The sequence below is a fragment of the Neofelis nebulosa genome, chromosome 9 (assembly GCF_028018385.1).
Source record: "Neofelis nebulosa isolate mNeoNeb1 chromosome 9, mNeoNeb1.pri, whole genome shotgun sequence".
Taxonomy (NCBI): Eukaryota; Metazoa; Chordata; class Mammalia; order Carnivora; family Felidae; genus Neofelis; species Neofelis nebulosa.
The window spans coordinates 45,706,173-45,723,143 of NC_080790.1; the positions used below are offsets into that span (position 1 = coordinate 45,706,173).

The 16,971-nt window shown below is 38.3% G+C and overlaps 1 protein-coding gene across 4 annotated transcripts in view; it reads right to left on the minus strand.

Moving 5' to 3' along the window:
* The window catches only part of CTNNA2 (catenin alpha 2), a 1,103,782-nt gene extending 1,088,676 nt beyond the window's left edge, over positions 1-15,106 (minus strand). The window contains exon 1 of one of the 4 annotated variants that reach the window (XM_058683538.1): positions 14,732-15,106. The gene's annotated coding sequence lies outside the window, so the exon portion shown is untranslated. The remainder of the gene's footprint in view (positions 1-14,731) is intronic. The other 3 variants (XM_058683541.1, XM_058683540.1, XM_058683542.1) reach the window with 3 other exon arrangements.
* Between the last annotated feature and the right edge of the window lie 1,865 nt (positions 15,107-16,971).

Genomic DNA, 16,971 nt, shown 5'->3' on the forward strand with positions numbered 1-16,971 from the left:
CGCCCCACCTCAGAAAACTTTTTATGGCACATATTAATAATTTTGATATGAAATATTTTAAATACTTAAGAAAGCATTTTTATACATTAACTTGTTTTATTGAAAAACAATTCTACAGGTGTAAATTAAGGTGAAAAACAATAAAATGTAATCTGGATTTAAGAAGTCAGTTATTCACAATAGCAATAGCAAACAAAATTCTTTCCAAAGGCAGCCAGGCCTCAAGAACATTTCATCATATATCTCAAATTATTCAGACCACCTAAAACAGAAAACAGTTATATGCTGGTCACTGAAATCTTTATCTGAACTTATGATATCAGTATTATTGTGACTCATATTTATTGCAATTCTTTAGGAAAAGACAGAACTATTATAAACCTAACTACATTTCTAAAAATTAGATTTAATGATTCAATGTTAATAAAAATATCTTACAATTCTGAATCCGGACTTTCCAGTTTTTACTCATTTCACATCCATATTCAATTAATATTCTACAAAGAAAAACCCCTATTTTCAATAGTGAATTTACATCATCTACTTATAACATCCTAGTGCAGATCAGAGGATTTTAAGGTGACAGGCTCATTTATGATAAATCAATACCAATATGTATGCATAAAGCCTAGACCAGATGAGTAATTATAATTCAAGGCAATTTGCCCATTTTCTCAATATGCAGAATCAATGAAAGGTTTTCTTTCAAAATAACCATTTTTCATACTAAAAGAACACCATGAAAAGAAAGCCAAGGTTAAGCTTCTCCTAAAGTTTGAAAAAGATCTAGTGCCAAACATTAACTTCTGTTAAAGAATTGAAGATCTCCAAAGCTTCTCAGTGGTGCTGAACCGAGTACTGTGTTAGTATTCATATATTTCTCCAAGACAAGGCTGAATGTGAGACAGAGATGGTATGTGGCAGAACGTCAGCAGGAAAATGATGATAACATAGTATTGAAAGTAGCAGCCAAAGCACAAAGGCATTTAGATAAAATTTTAAAAGTTTACTACCAGGAGCATTATCATAAGCATGTTGTCACCATCATCGTAACACCAGTCAACTCAGCCCAAGACCTAAAAAAGACCTAGTTCACGCCCTTGAAGAGCCACATACAAACAGTACCCCCATGAAGTATTCATAAAGGCCTAGAAAAGTGCCAAGTAAATATTTGGAAGTGAGTATACGAAATCCATGTATACACCCTGCTTAGTCCAGAGATAAAGGTTCACAATTACAGTGATACTGGTATAATTACAACAATGTATTTAGGTTACTATGGAAGAGACAAATATTGAGAATAATATTTAAAGCAAAAAGGTGTGTTCAGTTCACACTATAGTGTATTTCATATATGAAGAATGACTCATTCATACTGAATCTAAGTGAATAGGAAAAGATATCTAAAATTAGAAGAAAACTAAAAGAAAAATAGAAGTATTATATCCTATTTACGTGTGTGTGTGTGTGTGTGTGTGTGTAAGCTGCCATATACTGTTGTCTTTACGTACAAAGAGGTTATACAAATTGGTAAGAAAAACACAAGAAGAACAATGTTCCTCAACTAGTAAAGTTATTTCAACAAGGTGACTGGATATAAGATCGAACACAAAAATGTAAAGGAATAGTTTCTATATCGGTAATAACCTTTTAGAAAATGTAAAAGAAACACAATCCTTTTCCCAACAGCAAAAGAAACTACAAACAAGATGATAATAAATGTAACATGAAATGAGAAAGATTTTCCTCTATGAAGAAAACAATTTATTATATTGAGGGACATGAAAAAGGCCTCAATAAATGAGCCATGCCAATGGAAAGACTATGAATGAGAAAGTTGTTACTTTCCTCTCATATACTCTTAAATCAAATACAATGCCAGTTAAAATCTCAAGGGTATTATTTATGAAATTAGATAATCTGGTTATCCTAGTCTTTTAAAGAAAACGCCCAACAACAAATAAGAGAATTTGGAAAAAAAAAATCATCACTTACTAGACATCACAACATCCCATAAGCTATAGTAGTTATAAGAGTGTGACAACAACAAAATTCTTTATACCCAGAGAATATAAACAAGTCCTATAAATTAAAATAAGATAAATAATCCACTAGAAACACATGGGTAAAGATATGAACACAGCAGAAGCAAAACGTTAGGCCATTAGGCCCAAAAACAAATGAAAAGATAGTCAACCTCTCTATAAATCACAGAAACAAATTCATATAACAAGGTGCCATTCTTACCTATGCATTGGTAAACTTTTCCAAGTTAAAGCTATCATGTATTGGCAAAAGTTTAAGGAAATATGCACCTTCCCATCTGCTGGTTGAATGTAAAGAAGGTAGTGCTACCATTTTGAAGACCAATTAGGTATCAACTATTAAAATCTAAAATGCACATACCTCATTCCTCAAAATTACAACCGCCAGTGTACTTTCAAAAGGAATACACTAGAACGTGTGGACAAGAAACTTGTATAAGGATGCTAGTTTGAAATAGCAAAATAATAGGAATAAACTGTCATGAAAACACAAGGATTAAATAAACCATGATTAAACCAAACTACAGAAAAGGCAGCAGTTTAAATGTGTGTGTGTGTGTGTGTGTGTGTACTCATGTTATCCACTAAGCTATATGTGAAGTGAAAATAAGGCATAAAATACTATGTTACCATCTCAGTAAATATAAGAAAATACACCTTACTACATAGACATTGATCACCTATATATGTTAAGGGACTCTCCTGGGGCCCTAAGGTCAATTTCCTGCCCATGACACAACCCATATTTGAAGGCAGATCTGTATAAACATTATATCTCCATAGATAACCAAAAACTAGAAACTTAAATTCCAATCAATGTAATGTTTCAGAGGATTTAACATGGAGGAAGAGTTTTTATTACCCAAGGAAATGCTTAAGTATGTTTAGTTTAAAAACCCAAACACAAAATTATACATACCTATGATCTCAGGTATGCTTTAAAAAGACCTCTGCATGATAAACTGAGATATACTCATAGTAGGGGTGGGGGTTGGGGTGAGGGAGAAACCTTGAAATTTACCAAATGTTCATTGGATAGTTGTTGGACTGCAATCATTTTTATTTTCGAGTGTCTTTTTTTCTGTTTATTTTCTAGATGTTCAGCAATGGGCATGCACTACTGCAAGTGTAAAAGATAAAATGTGTTGTTTCTGAAATAATGTATCTTCTGTTATTATCCTTGAGATAAAAGGTATCCTTGAGATACCTTGATACAGATAATGCCAAAATGTTTCTCTACTCCCAGCCTGGCTCTCCCCTTCACGCCAGGCCAGTCCCACTTCTCAGCTGCTTACTGAGCAGTTCTCAGCCTCCCAGCTTCTGTTCTCCTGGATATGACTCCACCTCTGCCCCTGCTGTGCTCATTGATCCCACCTTCCTGCTGGCTCAGCCCTGTCCCAGTTCCCGGACCGAGGCAGGACTGAAATAAAAAGTACTAATACAAGGTCATCCCCTCCTCCATCTCTCTCCCATCCATTACTAGACCCACTTGTTTCTGATTCTGAGTCCACCTGGACTTCTAGCCCATGCCGCTGTGGAGTCGGTATCACATTGCACGACATCGCTATCGTATTCTTTCTGGTATTAAACGGTTCAGGTACTTTTCACCCCCGCTAGATTGTCAACTCATAAGGTCAAGTGTTCTATCATACTTTTATGTAGATCCAGGGCTGTGTCCTCCAAAACAGTGGTTTTAATAACTTGTAAGAAAGTATTTGATGAATGACTGCTACATTTGTTTAACCAGAAATCTGTAGCATTTGTTTAAAGACAGAAAAAGTTCAGAGACCTAATTCAACAGCTAGCATTTATTAAGAAACTAATGGGGGCCCAAGATTGAAATAGGGGAATATTAGAACAAAATGAAGGTATGGCTTCTATTCTTGACACAGAATCTAAAGTGGGTTGACAACACCTATAAAAAAAAAGGAGAGAATAATTACTGTTTTAGCTTCTGCCTTAACAAGCAAAACATGAAAATCCTCTTGCCTGAGGTCCTGATTTCACAGATGGGCAAACTGCAATCGAGTTTGCCTGCATGGATTCCAGACTACTGCCAGCAGTGACTTTCACCTCCTGTCCCAACTCTATGGGCCCCTGTGTGCCTGGCTCTGCTTGTCACTATGCATGTGCTTGCCTACTTTGAATTATCCCCCTGGATCTAGATTCTTTCTTCCTCTAATTCATGCTGTGTATTAGGATTTAAATTTCTTCCTTTTTTTTTTTTTTTTTTTTTTTTTTTTTGCTAGGGTACCCTTTGTCACCTGTTCCTGCACATGTTCCCACAATAACAGACTATGGCAACAATCCTAGCTTTTCTCTTCAACCTCCTTCCCGTAAGATGAATATCACGGCAGGCATCTAAATAAAATTCAAACAACACTGCTGCTTGCTTACCCAACATTCGTTTCCCCTTCCTTTTTCTTAACAGAACTGCCATTCAGTACATCTCTCCCCTTCATTTCCTACACACAGCCTAGCACTTCAGAGAAAGCCTATCTCATCTGAGCTGGGAGACCTGATTAGCCTAAACTAGGAACATGCTATTCCCTTTGTCTTTGCTGCTGGGTGCATTGGGGATGCCCATGTGATCCAATACTGGACAGTGAGATAAGAGATAAGGGAGGACTTTTGGCAAAGGTTTCCTCATTTTTCTGGAAGGCACACTGCTGCTGCATGATGGTGGGCTTAGAACTGCAGTAGCCATCATGCCGCTGGCTGACGATGAGGTCTAGACACAGAGGGGCAGAGTCCAGGGAAGAGAGGGAAAGCCAAGCCGAGGCCTGACACCTAGACTTTCCCATCCTTCAGGTTTCTTGTTATTTTGGCAAATCTTTTTGAATGTATTCTCTTTCCTCTGCTGCCAGCTTGCTTGGAGTAGATAGCACAAAACCCAAAACCATATACCAGCAGTTCTGTTTTCTTTTTCAAAGAATAACTTTAAAATCGGAATTTGAATTGATGGATATTTGGGTTGTTTTTAGTTTGAAGCTATTATGAATAAAGCTGCTGTTGATGTTCATGTAAGAGTCTTTCTGCCATGTTTTCATTTCAGCTGGGAGTGGAACACCTGGATTGGGTGGTAAAAGCATTTTTAACATTAGGAGAAATGGCCAAACTGTTTCCCAAAGTGTTGGATTCCCATGAGCAATGTATGAGTGCCTCAGACACCTCACATCTTCTCCAAAACTTGACATTATCAGTCTTTTTAAATTTAGCCATTCTAGTGTTTGTACGGTGGTCTTGTGTTGTGCTTTTAAAAATTTCATTATTTAGGAGCACTTGGGTGGCTCAATCAGTTGAGCATCCTACTTCAGCTCAGGTCATGATCTCACTGTTTGTGAGGTCAAGCCCCGCTTAGGGTTCTGTGCCGACAGCTCAGAGCCTGGAGGCTGCTTCGGATTCTGTGTCTCCCTCTCTCTCTCTGCCCCTCCCCCACTCATGCTCTGTCTCTGTTTCAAAAATAAAATAAACATTAAAAATAAATAAATAAATAAATAAATAAATAAATAAATAAATAAATAAAATTTCATTATTTGGGGCAAATAATGGAGTTGAACACCTTTCACATCTTCATTGGCCATTTGTATATTTTCTTTTGTGAAATATGTCTTCAAATATTTTGTCCATTTTTTTCATTGGATTGTTTGTTCTCTTATTGAGATGCTAGGGTCCTATGTACACTTAGGACAATTAGTCCTTTGTCCAATATATAGAGATACAAATAGAAATACACAGATATAGCAAATCTTGTGTTTTTGAAAAGTTTTTTTTATTTTGATAACATCTAATTTATGTGTTTTTTTTTATAGTTAGTGCTTTTTGAGTCTTAAGACATTACTGCCTAACCACAAATCACAAAGATTTTCTCAAATGTTTTCTTCTACGAGTTTATATATTCAAAGTCATAGAGAAATCTCAAAAACATTATGCTCAATAAAAGATGGAGACAATAATGACCACACATTCTCTGATTCAATCTACATCCATTCCTAGAACAGGAAAAACTAATCAACAGAGAAATAACAGATCAAGCAGAATGGAACTTTTTAGTGTAATGGAAACAGTCTATATCTTGATTGCAGTGGTGGTTACAAAGGTATATTTGTCAACGCACAACCACACTTAAAATGAGTACACTTTGGAGAATAGACTCCAGAAATACACTCATATTTACATGGTCAATTAATCTTCCACAAAGGAAGAATATACAATGGGGGAAAAGATAATCTCCTCAATAAATGGATAGTCACATGCAAAAGAATGAAACTGGACCATTTTTGTATACCAGATACAAATGTAAACTCAAAATGGATCAAATACTTAACTATAAGACCAGAAACCATACCACTCCTGAAAAAAAACATAGGCAGTAAGCTCTTAGACATTAGTCTGAGCAATATTTTTTGGATCTGTCTCCTTAGATGAGTACAACAAAAACAAAAATAAGCAAGGGCACCCGGGTGGCTCAGTAGGTTGAGCGTCCAACTCTTGATCTTGACTCAGATCTCAGGGTTCATGAGATCAAGCCCCATATCGGGCTCTCTACTGGCAGTGCAGAGCCTGCTTGGGATTCTCTGTCTCCTCGCCCTCTGCCCCTCCCCTGCTTGCACTCTCACTCTCAAAATAAATAACTATTTAAAAACCAACAAAAATAAACAAATGGGATTACATCAAAATAAGAAGCTTTTGCTAATTACAGAATACCATCAAAAAAAAAAAAAAAGAAAGAAAGAAAAAGCAGCCTTCTCAGAGAAGATATCTGCAAATGATATAATTGATAGGGGGTTAATATCCAAAATTTATAAGAAACTCACACAATTCAATATCAAACAAACAATCCAATTTAAAAATGGGCAGAGGACCTGAACAGACATTTTTTTCTCCAAACAAGACATACAAATGGCCAATAAACACGTGAAAAGATGCTCAACATCATTAATCATCAGGAAAATGCAAATCAAAACCACTATGAGGTATCACTTCACACCTGTCAGAATGACTACTGTCCAAAAGACAAGCAATAACAAGTGTTGATGAGAATGCAGAGAAAAGGCAACTCTCATTCTCTATTGTTAGGAATGGAAAATGGCACAGCCACTATGGAAACAGTACAGAGGTTCCTCAAAAAATTAAAAGTAGAACTAGCAAGTGATCCAGCAATTCCCCTTCTGGGTATTTATACAAAGAAACTGAAAGTACTAATTTGAAAAGATATATGCACCCCTATGTTCACTGGAGCATTATTTATAATAGTCAAGACATGGAAGCAGTTTAAGTGTCCATCAAGAGACAAACGGATAAAGAAGATATGGCACTCACACAGGTGTATGTACACACACGTGCGTGTGCACACACACATGCACACACACACACGTGACAACATGGGTGGACCTAGAGGGTGTTATGTCAGGTGAAATAAATTAGATAGAGAAAGACAAATACCATATGGTTTCACTTATATGTGAAATCCAAAAAACTAAACAAATAAACAAACAAAACAAAATAGAAACACAGATTCATAAACATGGTGTTTGCCAGAGGTGAAGGGATGGGAAAAATAAGGAAAGGGGATTAAAAGGTACAAACTTCTAATTATAAAACAAAACACAAGGACACAATGTACAGCATGGGGAATATATTTAACAACTTTGCTTGGTGACAGACAGTAGCTAGATTTGACATGGTTATCACTTTGTAATATATATAAATGAATCATTATGTTGTACACCTGAAACCAATGTTGTATGCTAACTACACTTCAATAAAAGAAAAAAAATGGATGTAATATATTATACAGAAAACATACCTCAACAAATTTTATTTTAGAAATTTTAAAAGGAATTTGGTAAAATTCTGATGACCATACAGTCCTATGGAATAGGATTTAGGCAGTAAGCAGGACTTCACTGTGCCTGAAGCAAAACTACTAACCTTAGAACATATAAAATTTTTAGATAAATATCACCTTATTGTGAATTTGTTAATGTCATAGAATCTTTCAGAGACATTGGCATTACTCCAACAAGTCCACCATACAATGGGCTAGTCCCTGAATGGAGGTAGCAACTGACACATGCCTTCAGGCCAGGAAGGGTTTTTAAAAAGGAGAGAGAGGAAAGGATGGAAAGGTAAGAAAGAGAAATGTGTTGTAGTTCTCCCTTAGCCCAGAGACTCTGTGAAGCTAAATTTGCAATTTTCTTGGGAAAGAGAAAGCATATGCCACTGAAGATGAAGGTTTTTCTCATGTAGCAGCAGTTTATGTTTCAAAAGAAAAAAACAAATGGGACACAGTAAGAAATACATCATTATGCCTTGAAATTTTAAGGGAAACTCACAGGTAGTTATTATAGAATTTTATAGCTAGAAAACACTCTATATATCATATAGAGTCAAAACCACTTAAAATAAAGATTAAATAAATAAGCCTTGGAGAGTGTGAGGCTTGTTTAGTCATATAACTAGTTAGTTGGTTGAAAACCTGGAGGAAGAACTGAGGTGTCCTGGTGCCTGATTCAGTGCTTTTATAAAATTACAATCTCTAGCCCAATGCTCTGCACACAGCAGATATTTAGAAAAACAAAAAACAAACAAAAAAACTTACTGAATAAATTCATGCTAGGTAATAGGATAAAAAATACAAAGAGAGTGTAAGTGAATAGAGAGACAAATTTAGATGCAAACATTTTCCCCAACAAGTTCTGTATATATTTCTTTATGCCAATTCTGCATATTATAGGGGGAAAAACATAATTTGTGGAATTACGCTAGCAGGTATCAATGCCTGAAGAAAGAAAATGAAGACCAGCGGTAAACTCTCAAGAATTGTAAGATGTTCTTTCCTAGAAATAACTGAGGACAATTAGCTCTTCCTGAGATAGTTGAGGGGCATTTCTACCTTTTTACTGAAAGATGGATTAATGATGTTTAACAACAGTTTTCAGGCCTTATTGAATTTACAATAAACTTGAGTGAGTGTATTTGCACCAAATCTTTGTCTAATCACAATTAAAATCAAATGAGAATGTCAGCTCCTTTGGTCAAGCATGGAGTCACTACAGTTTCTGGTTAGGTTGTGGGAGACCTGACATTATCTCCATCAGGAGTTCATGGCTTTGGCTGTGAAACATCAAAATGCTATAAAAAAAAAAAAAGATCTTGGATTTACTGCAGATACGTAATAAACAACATAACCCCAGTTTACACAACATTAATATATTAGAAGTGTCCTGTTAATTTTTCTATTATGGTTCTATAGTCCATAGGATCTTTTAAAATTATTTACTTTACCTCAATCCTGGTGGCATGTCCGTTATTTTAAGGTAGGAATGTTGGAGCAAGTTAGGATATTACTTGATTTGGATCTTGATCCCAATCAGGCAGTTCCCACAGGTGCTATATTACTTAGTTCCCCCCCCCAAAAAAAAAAGCATAAAATACCAAGATACTGAGAAATAGCAAAATAATGGAAAGCCAACATCTGATTTTACGTACATGTTTTTTCAGCTAGTTTTTCAGCTAGCTAATGATCTAGTTTTAAAGAATGTTAACTGAAATATATTTGTGTGTGTATACTTTAAAACAAGTAAAACATGGATTTAATCAGCATGACAGGAAAAATACAGAAAACCCTTAGTTGAACAGGAAATATTAATTTTTCAGCTCCATAGATGAAATAAAATTAATTCATTTTATCTTATCCTGACTCTACCTCTCCATTTGGTCACCACCTTAACATATAGGGAAGAAAATTGCTTATTTTATTCCTGTTAATGCACACTGTCCTCACATCTGAAAAACAATAGTCTACAAGTTGTACATGCAGATACAGCTTGTAAATAAAATGGAACAAAAGCCCTATAAAATTAAGCTTTATAAAATCAGACTATCACTGGTGTTTTTTAATAATATGTTACAGGTAATAATCTCGAAAAGTTGTTGAATGCATATTTTGTGGTTGAGTTAGAAATCAACTCCAAGGTAAAAATTCACTTATGAGGAAAATAAAAATGTCTAAAAGTAAAGTGTGTTAAAAATCACTAGTGCTTTAATACGGAACTGCCTAGAAGTAATATATTTGAAAATGTTTTATTCAGATATGCTGAATCTTTAAAACAACAGAATATTGAGGAAAAATCTCAAAATAGAAAAATGCTACAGTCTATGGTCTGTTAAACTGCTAACTTTAACATTCATGTTTCTTATAAAATAATTTTCATGTGACCATTTTCAGTAATATTAAAACTATACAAAATAAATATAAGGAGAGTATTGGGCGCCTGGGTGGCGCAGTCGGTTAAGCGTCCGACTTCAGCCAGGTCACGATCTCGCGGTCCGTGAGTTCGAGCCCCGCGTCAGGCTCTGGGCTGATGGCTCGGAGCCTGGAGCCTGTTTCCGATTCTGTGTCTCCCTCTCTCTCTGCCCCTCCCCCATTCATGCTCTGTCTCTCTCTGTCCCAAAAATAAATAAAATACGTTGAAAAAAAATTAAAAAAAAAAATATATAAGGAGAGTATTTTACTATTTTAGAGAAAGCAAATTGTGTCAATGGATTAAAATGGATGAAACATGAAAACCATAAAGATGAACACTAACATTCTCTTAACTTGCAGGTAAAATTTTCTGAAAACCCTTTTTTCCAATAAGATAATATAATTCATATCACTGATGCTGTTGGATAATTGTTTCGTGGATAAATGTTTCAAAATAGTTAATAAACACCTGTCAAAAATAAAAGTGTACCAACAGACGTAGCCAGTAAGAAACTGGCATCCCATCCTATGCAGACATTTAACTTGCCTAGTGCACACACACATTCCCAACAGATCCCCTGTTGTCATCAGAGCTTAGTCTCCCCATAAAATACTTGGAATAGCATAATCCATACAGGATCATTAATAATCTTGAACACCAAAAAAAGGGAGGAAGGGGGACTGCTGTTATTAGGAAAAGTCAACAATAAAATAAAAATAAAGCTCCTGGAAATATAATTACCCTAAAATTACCTGCTTCATGTGTGTCAACATAAAATAATCCTGGTTATTATTTTCCAAGCTACAGTCCTGGAATATTCCTGGGTTAAGTCAAAACAAGAGAGAGTTGTGATAATCACAATATTGAACCTTTGTTGTTTAGAAAGGTCAAGTTTACTCTCTGCCTTGAAAGAAAAGAGATGAAAAAAAAAAAAAAAAAACAGCCTGGGTCCTCACCTTGACACTGACCTAGGATTCAGTGTCTTGGGATGGGGCTTTGGGTGAGCACTAATACAAAACCCCTGGGTAGCTAAACATTCTGTCATAAAATAGATCCTACACTACAACAAGTTGCCTTATCCTAAGTGTTAGCGTAATTACCCTGGCTATATAAGTGTAACACCTTTTAATACCCTCACCAGTATGCCAAATATTCCACTAAGGAGTCTTCCCAAACACACCTTGCTTCTTCTTCGCTTTCTGCTTTTGTTCCAGCTCTGGTACCCACACTGCATGAAATCCTTCTCAGGAATACCCGTCCAAGCTCCAGAACTACCGGTGAATACAATCTTTCCCTGGCTACATAAACATCTGTCCTGTTTGCAATTCCTCACTTACTTTCTCTTCACTCTTTTCTAGTACATAATCATATATTGTCTTATTTTAAAACCATTTATTCTAATTACAATAATGCTTACCCAATATATACATTATTTGTACTAAGTACTGTGCTTAACATATTTAACCCTTAAAGCAATCCCATGAATCAGAGTCTACCAAGGTAGACAACACTCTCTACTACTTAAATAAAGCATGCACTCAAATCTAAAGCTCTCTCCAAAGACCTTATTCTTTGACATTGTGAAATATGACCTCATGCAAATGCCTGCTCTCCTCTACTAGACTGTAAGCTAAGGTCAAAGACAGTGGTGTCTTTTACTTCTTTCCAATACCTCACATCACTTAGCATATGGTTGGGCAGGTTTTAAGAGCTCTGAGTGAGGGAGGCACACAGAATATACCCATAATATTTCCTACAGTGTCCATTAAATGTTCTGTTGGGTCTTTATCTGTACCATACATTCTTAAAGGTCCAGTCAACTAAAGGCAGAAGCTTCCAGAAATGAAATTCTTCATAGGAAGTCTCTATCTGTAAACTGGATTTTGGTCAGAGTAGCAGGTTGCTTTTTGAAGACACTAGTTTCTCTTCTATTTTATATTTTATTAATTTTACTCATCTGTCTCAAAATCTTGCTGTAAACAGATGTCATTTTATCTTCTATTCTTTAATAAGCTACCATATTTTGTTTTCACTAGGTGGACAAATGTTTACAAAGGAGACAAATAAATGGTACCTTTCTTTCCATAGTAAGAACAGTATTAAAAACTGAGACATAACACCCACGTCATTCTATGTAGCAAAACTGCAATAAGGAAAGAGCAGGACTGACTGAGGGGCCGTCTCCACTGCACACTCATGAGTAGGAAGCCCCACAAAGAAAGAGCAGCAGAGATGCTGGAAGGGGAAAAAGTCATTTGAGAGTAAATTAGGATAAAACTAACTTATTTTATCCATATACAATTACTACCAAAGTCTTTCACTAGCTTCACAGCATTCCAGGAAAAGGAACAACAATGATACAGAAACATCCCTATCTACAATTGTGTTCACTTTTAAGTTATGTCACCACTCAAACACAGATAGGGTTGACTGCAATTCTGCATCAGGATGTTGGTAACACTGATAATTCAACCAAGCTTCTGCCACATGTCTTAAGAATCAGCCAAGTCATTAATGGAATTGCATTCCTACCAAAGGGAGTTGAGGCAGAGGGTAGGTCCATCATTCCTAATAACACCTACTTTCCCAAAACTGATTCAGATGATTAACTGTATCAGTTCTTCATCAAATCAGCACTCAATCACTTTGCAAGGTAATTCTCTTCATCTCAACTCCTACTTTTACATGCCCATAAAATGCAAAAATGCATATTGCACTACTGACATATAATAATTTAAATAAAAAGAAAAAAATCAATCATTTGCTCCCTGCATCGCATCTTACTGGCAGCTTCACTGAATCCATGTGAATTCAATCCCTCCCTACACACTCATTAAACTTAAAATATTGCTATTCCATGGCTATTAAGGTTTTGGGGTTTTGTTGGTTTTTTAAAGGAGAATAGATATTACAAAATACAAGCTTCTAAATACTCCATTTCTGATTTATACTTACACTGTTTTTGGAGCTTTCTGAAATGATGAATACACTAAACATTCTGAGGCATGGTTGTCCCACCACGTATAAATAAACTTTTCAGCCACAATACTTGCAAAAAGGAAGTCTGAAAAATTACTATTAAAATATATAATGGAAGGAGTTAGAGTGCAAGCTAAATAAACCAAAGTGAAATATACCATTTAGTGAAACTAAGTGGTACAAAACCAATTGAAATTTTAAATTGTTAATAACGGTCCCGGAGCGAATTCAACTTTTCCATTGTTGTAAACCACAAACAGAACTACACAGTATGTTTCTTTTCAAAGATCTTTACAGTTCCTGTAAGATGGATGAGAAAGGCTAAGAGTATCTGTTCAAGGCTCTAATGCACCTAATGCTTTTAAAATGGTATATTTATAAGCCTGCTCATACTCATTACTCCAAAACTATTCATTGTCCTCCTTTAGAAGTTAAGCCATAATGAACAAAAGTGTATTCTTCCATTCTTCTGCTCCCTGTTTTCCCAGATCTATCTACCTTAGTGTTCTGTATGTTGACCAAAACATTCCATAAATAATGCTATGGTGCACACACATTAAAGTTTAGAGAGTTTCTGCTTTTGAAGGAGATGGTGACAGAACTAAGGATACACAGGTTCAATTCCAAGACAAATATTAGGCGGGTGGTTTGAAAATATCCATCAAAAGAGGCCTAGGGGAAAAGGATACAAGCGTCCACTGCCACCACCCTTCCTCTCCCCTCCCCTCTTCCTCTCTTGTTCTCTTCCTCTTTTCTCTTCTTTCCTTATGGCTTCTCACAGAGACCATCAAAGCGGGGAAAGCTGCTAATTTAAAATTAGTGAGACACATACTGGGAATATGTAACTCCCAGGAGGAAAAAAAGAAACTGCTAAAAAGGGGTGTGGGGGGTTGTTGCCAACATGTTTAAGTGACAATCTTCCCCACCCCCACCCTAATACTGCACAAATCCACAGATTCTTTCCAGACTCTCTTCTCTTTCCAGGTCCCAGTACTCTAAACAACTTGACCCTTAATCCGAATAATTTAGGGACCTGCAGGGCATCCGCTGTGCAAGAGTGTATCTCTCGGTATATGTGCCCAATTTTCTGGAAGCCCCTGAATCCGGACAGTTGTAGCAAGCAAGGGATCTCCCACCGGGTAAGGGGTGAAGAAAGGGGGGAAGAGATGGAGTCAACAGGAAAGGATGCAGAGCAGAGCTTGAGGGCGAGTGGCTGAAAGGAAGACAGGGAAGAAAGAAAGGGTGGGAAGGAAGTGGGGCTGGGAGAGAGGAAGAAAGGGATGAAAGAAAGGCTGGAAGAGAGAAAGGAGGGGAGAGGAGAGAGGGATGTTGGGAAGGATGAGGGCGGGAGGGTTGGGGAGCGGGGAGGGAGGGGAGGATGGAGAGGATGGGAGGGAGGGAGGGAGGGAGGGAGGGAGGCAAGCAAGGATGGAGGATGCTCTGCCCAGGACTCACCTCTGTGGGTCGGTGGGAGTTTCTCGCCTCCTCCTCTTTTTCGCCCGTTCCCAACAGCTGGCGGGGTAATCACAGAAGGGACTGGAGAGGCGGCGGCGGGGACGAGGGCAGCAGCTGCTGCAGCCGCCTCTGGCCGAGGTGCGGTGCCTCCTGCTCCGCCCGCCAGCCCGGGTCTCCGCCTTACTCAGGGCTGGAAGCGAAGCCGCTCCCCCCTCCCCCCGCCCGCCCCGCGTCCTGCCCAAGCGCGAGCGGCAGCGGCCCGGATCGCCGCTAGGGGAGACGGGCAGTGCGCAGGCGCAGCCGCTTGCTCGCTGGCGCGCCCCCGTGGTCCCCGAGGGGCTGGAGGAGGCCAGGGGTAAGGGGAGACGCGGGCGCGCACGGCCTAGGGAGCGTCGAGCGGGAGGGGCAGGGGCGGAGCTGGGGAGGCGAGGCTAGCTCCACGCCGCAGGTGGGGGGAGGGGACGACAGCGAAGGGGCACCGCCGAAGGGCGCAGGTGCCGTGTCCATGACAACCGCGTTACCCTTCGGGAGGGGACGGGGAGCTGAGTGGCCGGAAGCTGCGAGGACCGGGTACTGAGACACCGTACTGGAGAGGTCCTGAGGAGGGCGGTGGGAGAAGGGGACTGGGGTTGCTGAGTAGGAAGAAAGGGTGAGCCCAGAGAGGGCACGGACGCTTGGCAGGAGGAGGGCTGGGCCTAAGTGCAGCGAAGGTAGAGACTGACAGGGGCTGTAGGTTTGTTGGGACCTGGAGTACCCAGGGGAGGAGGATTGGACTTTAAAATAGGACCTGGAAGAGGATGGAAGTGTTAAAACAACTTGCTCATTTCATGAGCCTTTGTTGAGTGCTGTGTATGTGGAAGGCATTCTAATTCTTTTGATTCAAAGATAATTACTAAGCTTCTAATTTGCACCGGCCACTCTACTTAAGCATTTCAAGACATCAAAAAATGTTTAGTATCAGGTGTTTGTCCTCGCGGAGGTTATACTTTAGTTTGGGAACTTAACAGAGAATGTAGGGGGTATATGCTCTGCCCATCACCATCAACTGGGGCTGGAATGTAACTGTTACAGAAATGCTAGAATTGAAGAAGGTACAAGCTACATCAGATGCCTAACATAAGTTACAGTTATCTTTGTTCCGCTACAATGCCAAGTGACTTTTTTTTTTTTTAATCAAGAGAGAAAAATAAAGACAAACCCTATGTCAGTTTGGAAAGACACAAGTGATGCTGCATTCACAACCCACTACATGTCTGGTCTGCTCGCCCACCAACATCAATGTGTTTATTCATGCCAACCTTTGTACAACCTTATATCACTTGGTACACGAATTTTTTAAACTCGTTTCTTGGCTATGCCAGCTATGTTATATATCCCCTTCTTATTCCTAAGATGGCATCTGTAGTTGTTTGAAAATATCAAATCCAAGTGCCTTATTCTGTCCAGGCAATGGCTTGAAAGCCCTATATCTATTCATTTATCTTTTTTTTTCCCCAATAACCCCTTGCCTTATATTTTCCTTGTCACCACCACTGTACCACTTTAAAAATTCCTGAGAGAAAGTGCACAGGCGTCAACAGAGTACACTTAAGAAAAACCTCCTTAGCCAACAACGAGGTTTCAGGACCACGGACAGTGGCACCGCATGTTCCTCTCCCCAAGCTTTTTCCTTAGGCTCAGCCTATAGAAACAGTAGAGACACTACAGGACATACAGGGTGGGCTTCAAGAAGTAAACGCTGAACACCAAACGATCTGTGCCAAAAGATATGAACAGATTGGAAGAAGGAAGAAGCATACCATGAACTGGAGTAGGTAGGAAGAAAGTAAGCCCTTCAGCTAGATTTGAAGAAAGAATTAGGTAACGTGGGGAGACATCACAGGACCCTAAGGTGGTAAGAGGGGAGAAAAGTTAGCCAGGGAGGTGTTTGAATAAAAATAGGGATACTTCATAGTACTACTGCACAGTATCTTCCTGAAGGCAGAGTAAACCGCTGGTTTAATTGGTCTAAGAATATGGAAAGAATAAAGCAGTCCTACTTAAATAAGGTAGAATACTATCTCAAGGACTGACACTTTTTTGTTATTACTGTGAGTTTTCATTCTCTAGTCAGACTGGAGGGGTTAAATATAAAAACACAGGCCAAGAGTTATCAGATAAGTTCAACTCTTTAACACGGAGAGGGTTCAGTTATAATTTTGTGAATTGTGTAAAATCAGGCTTAAATTTACAATTGTTTT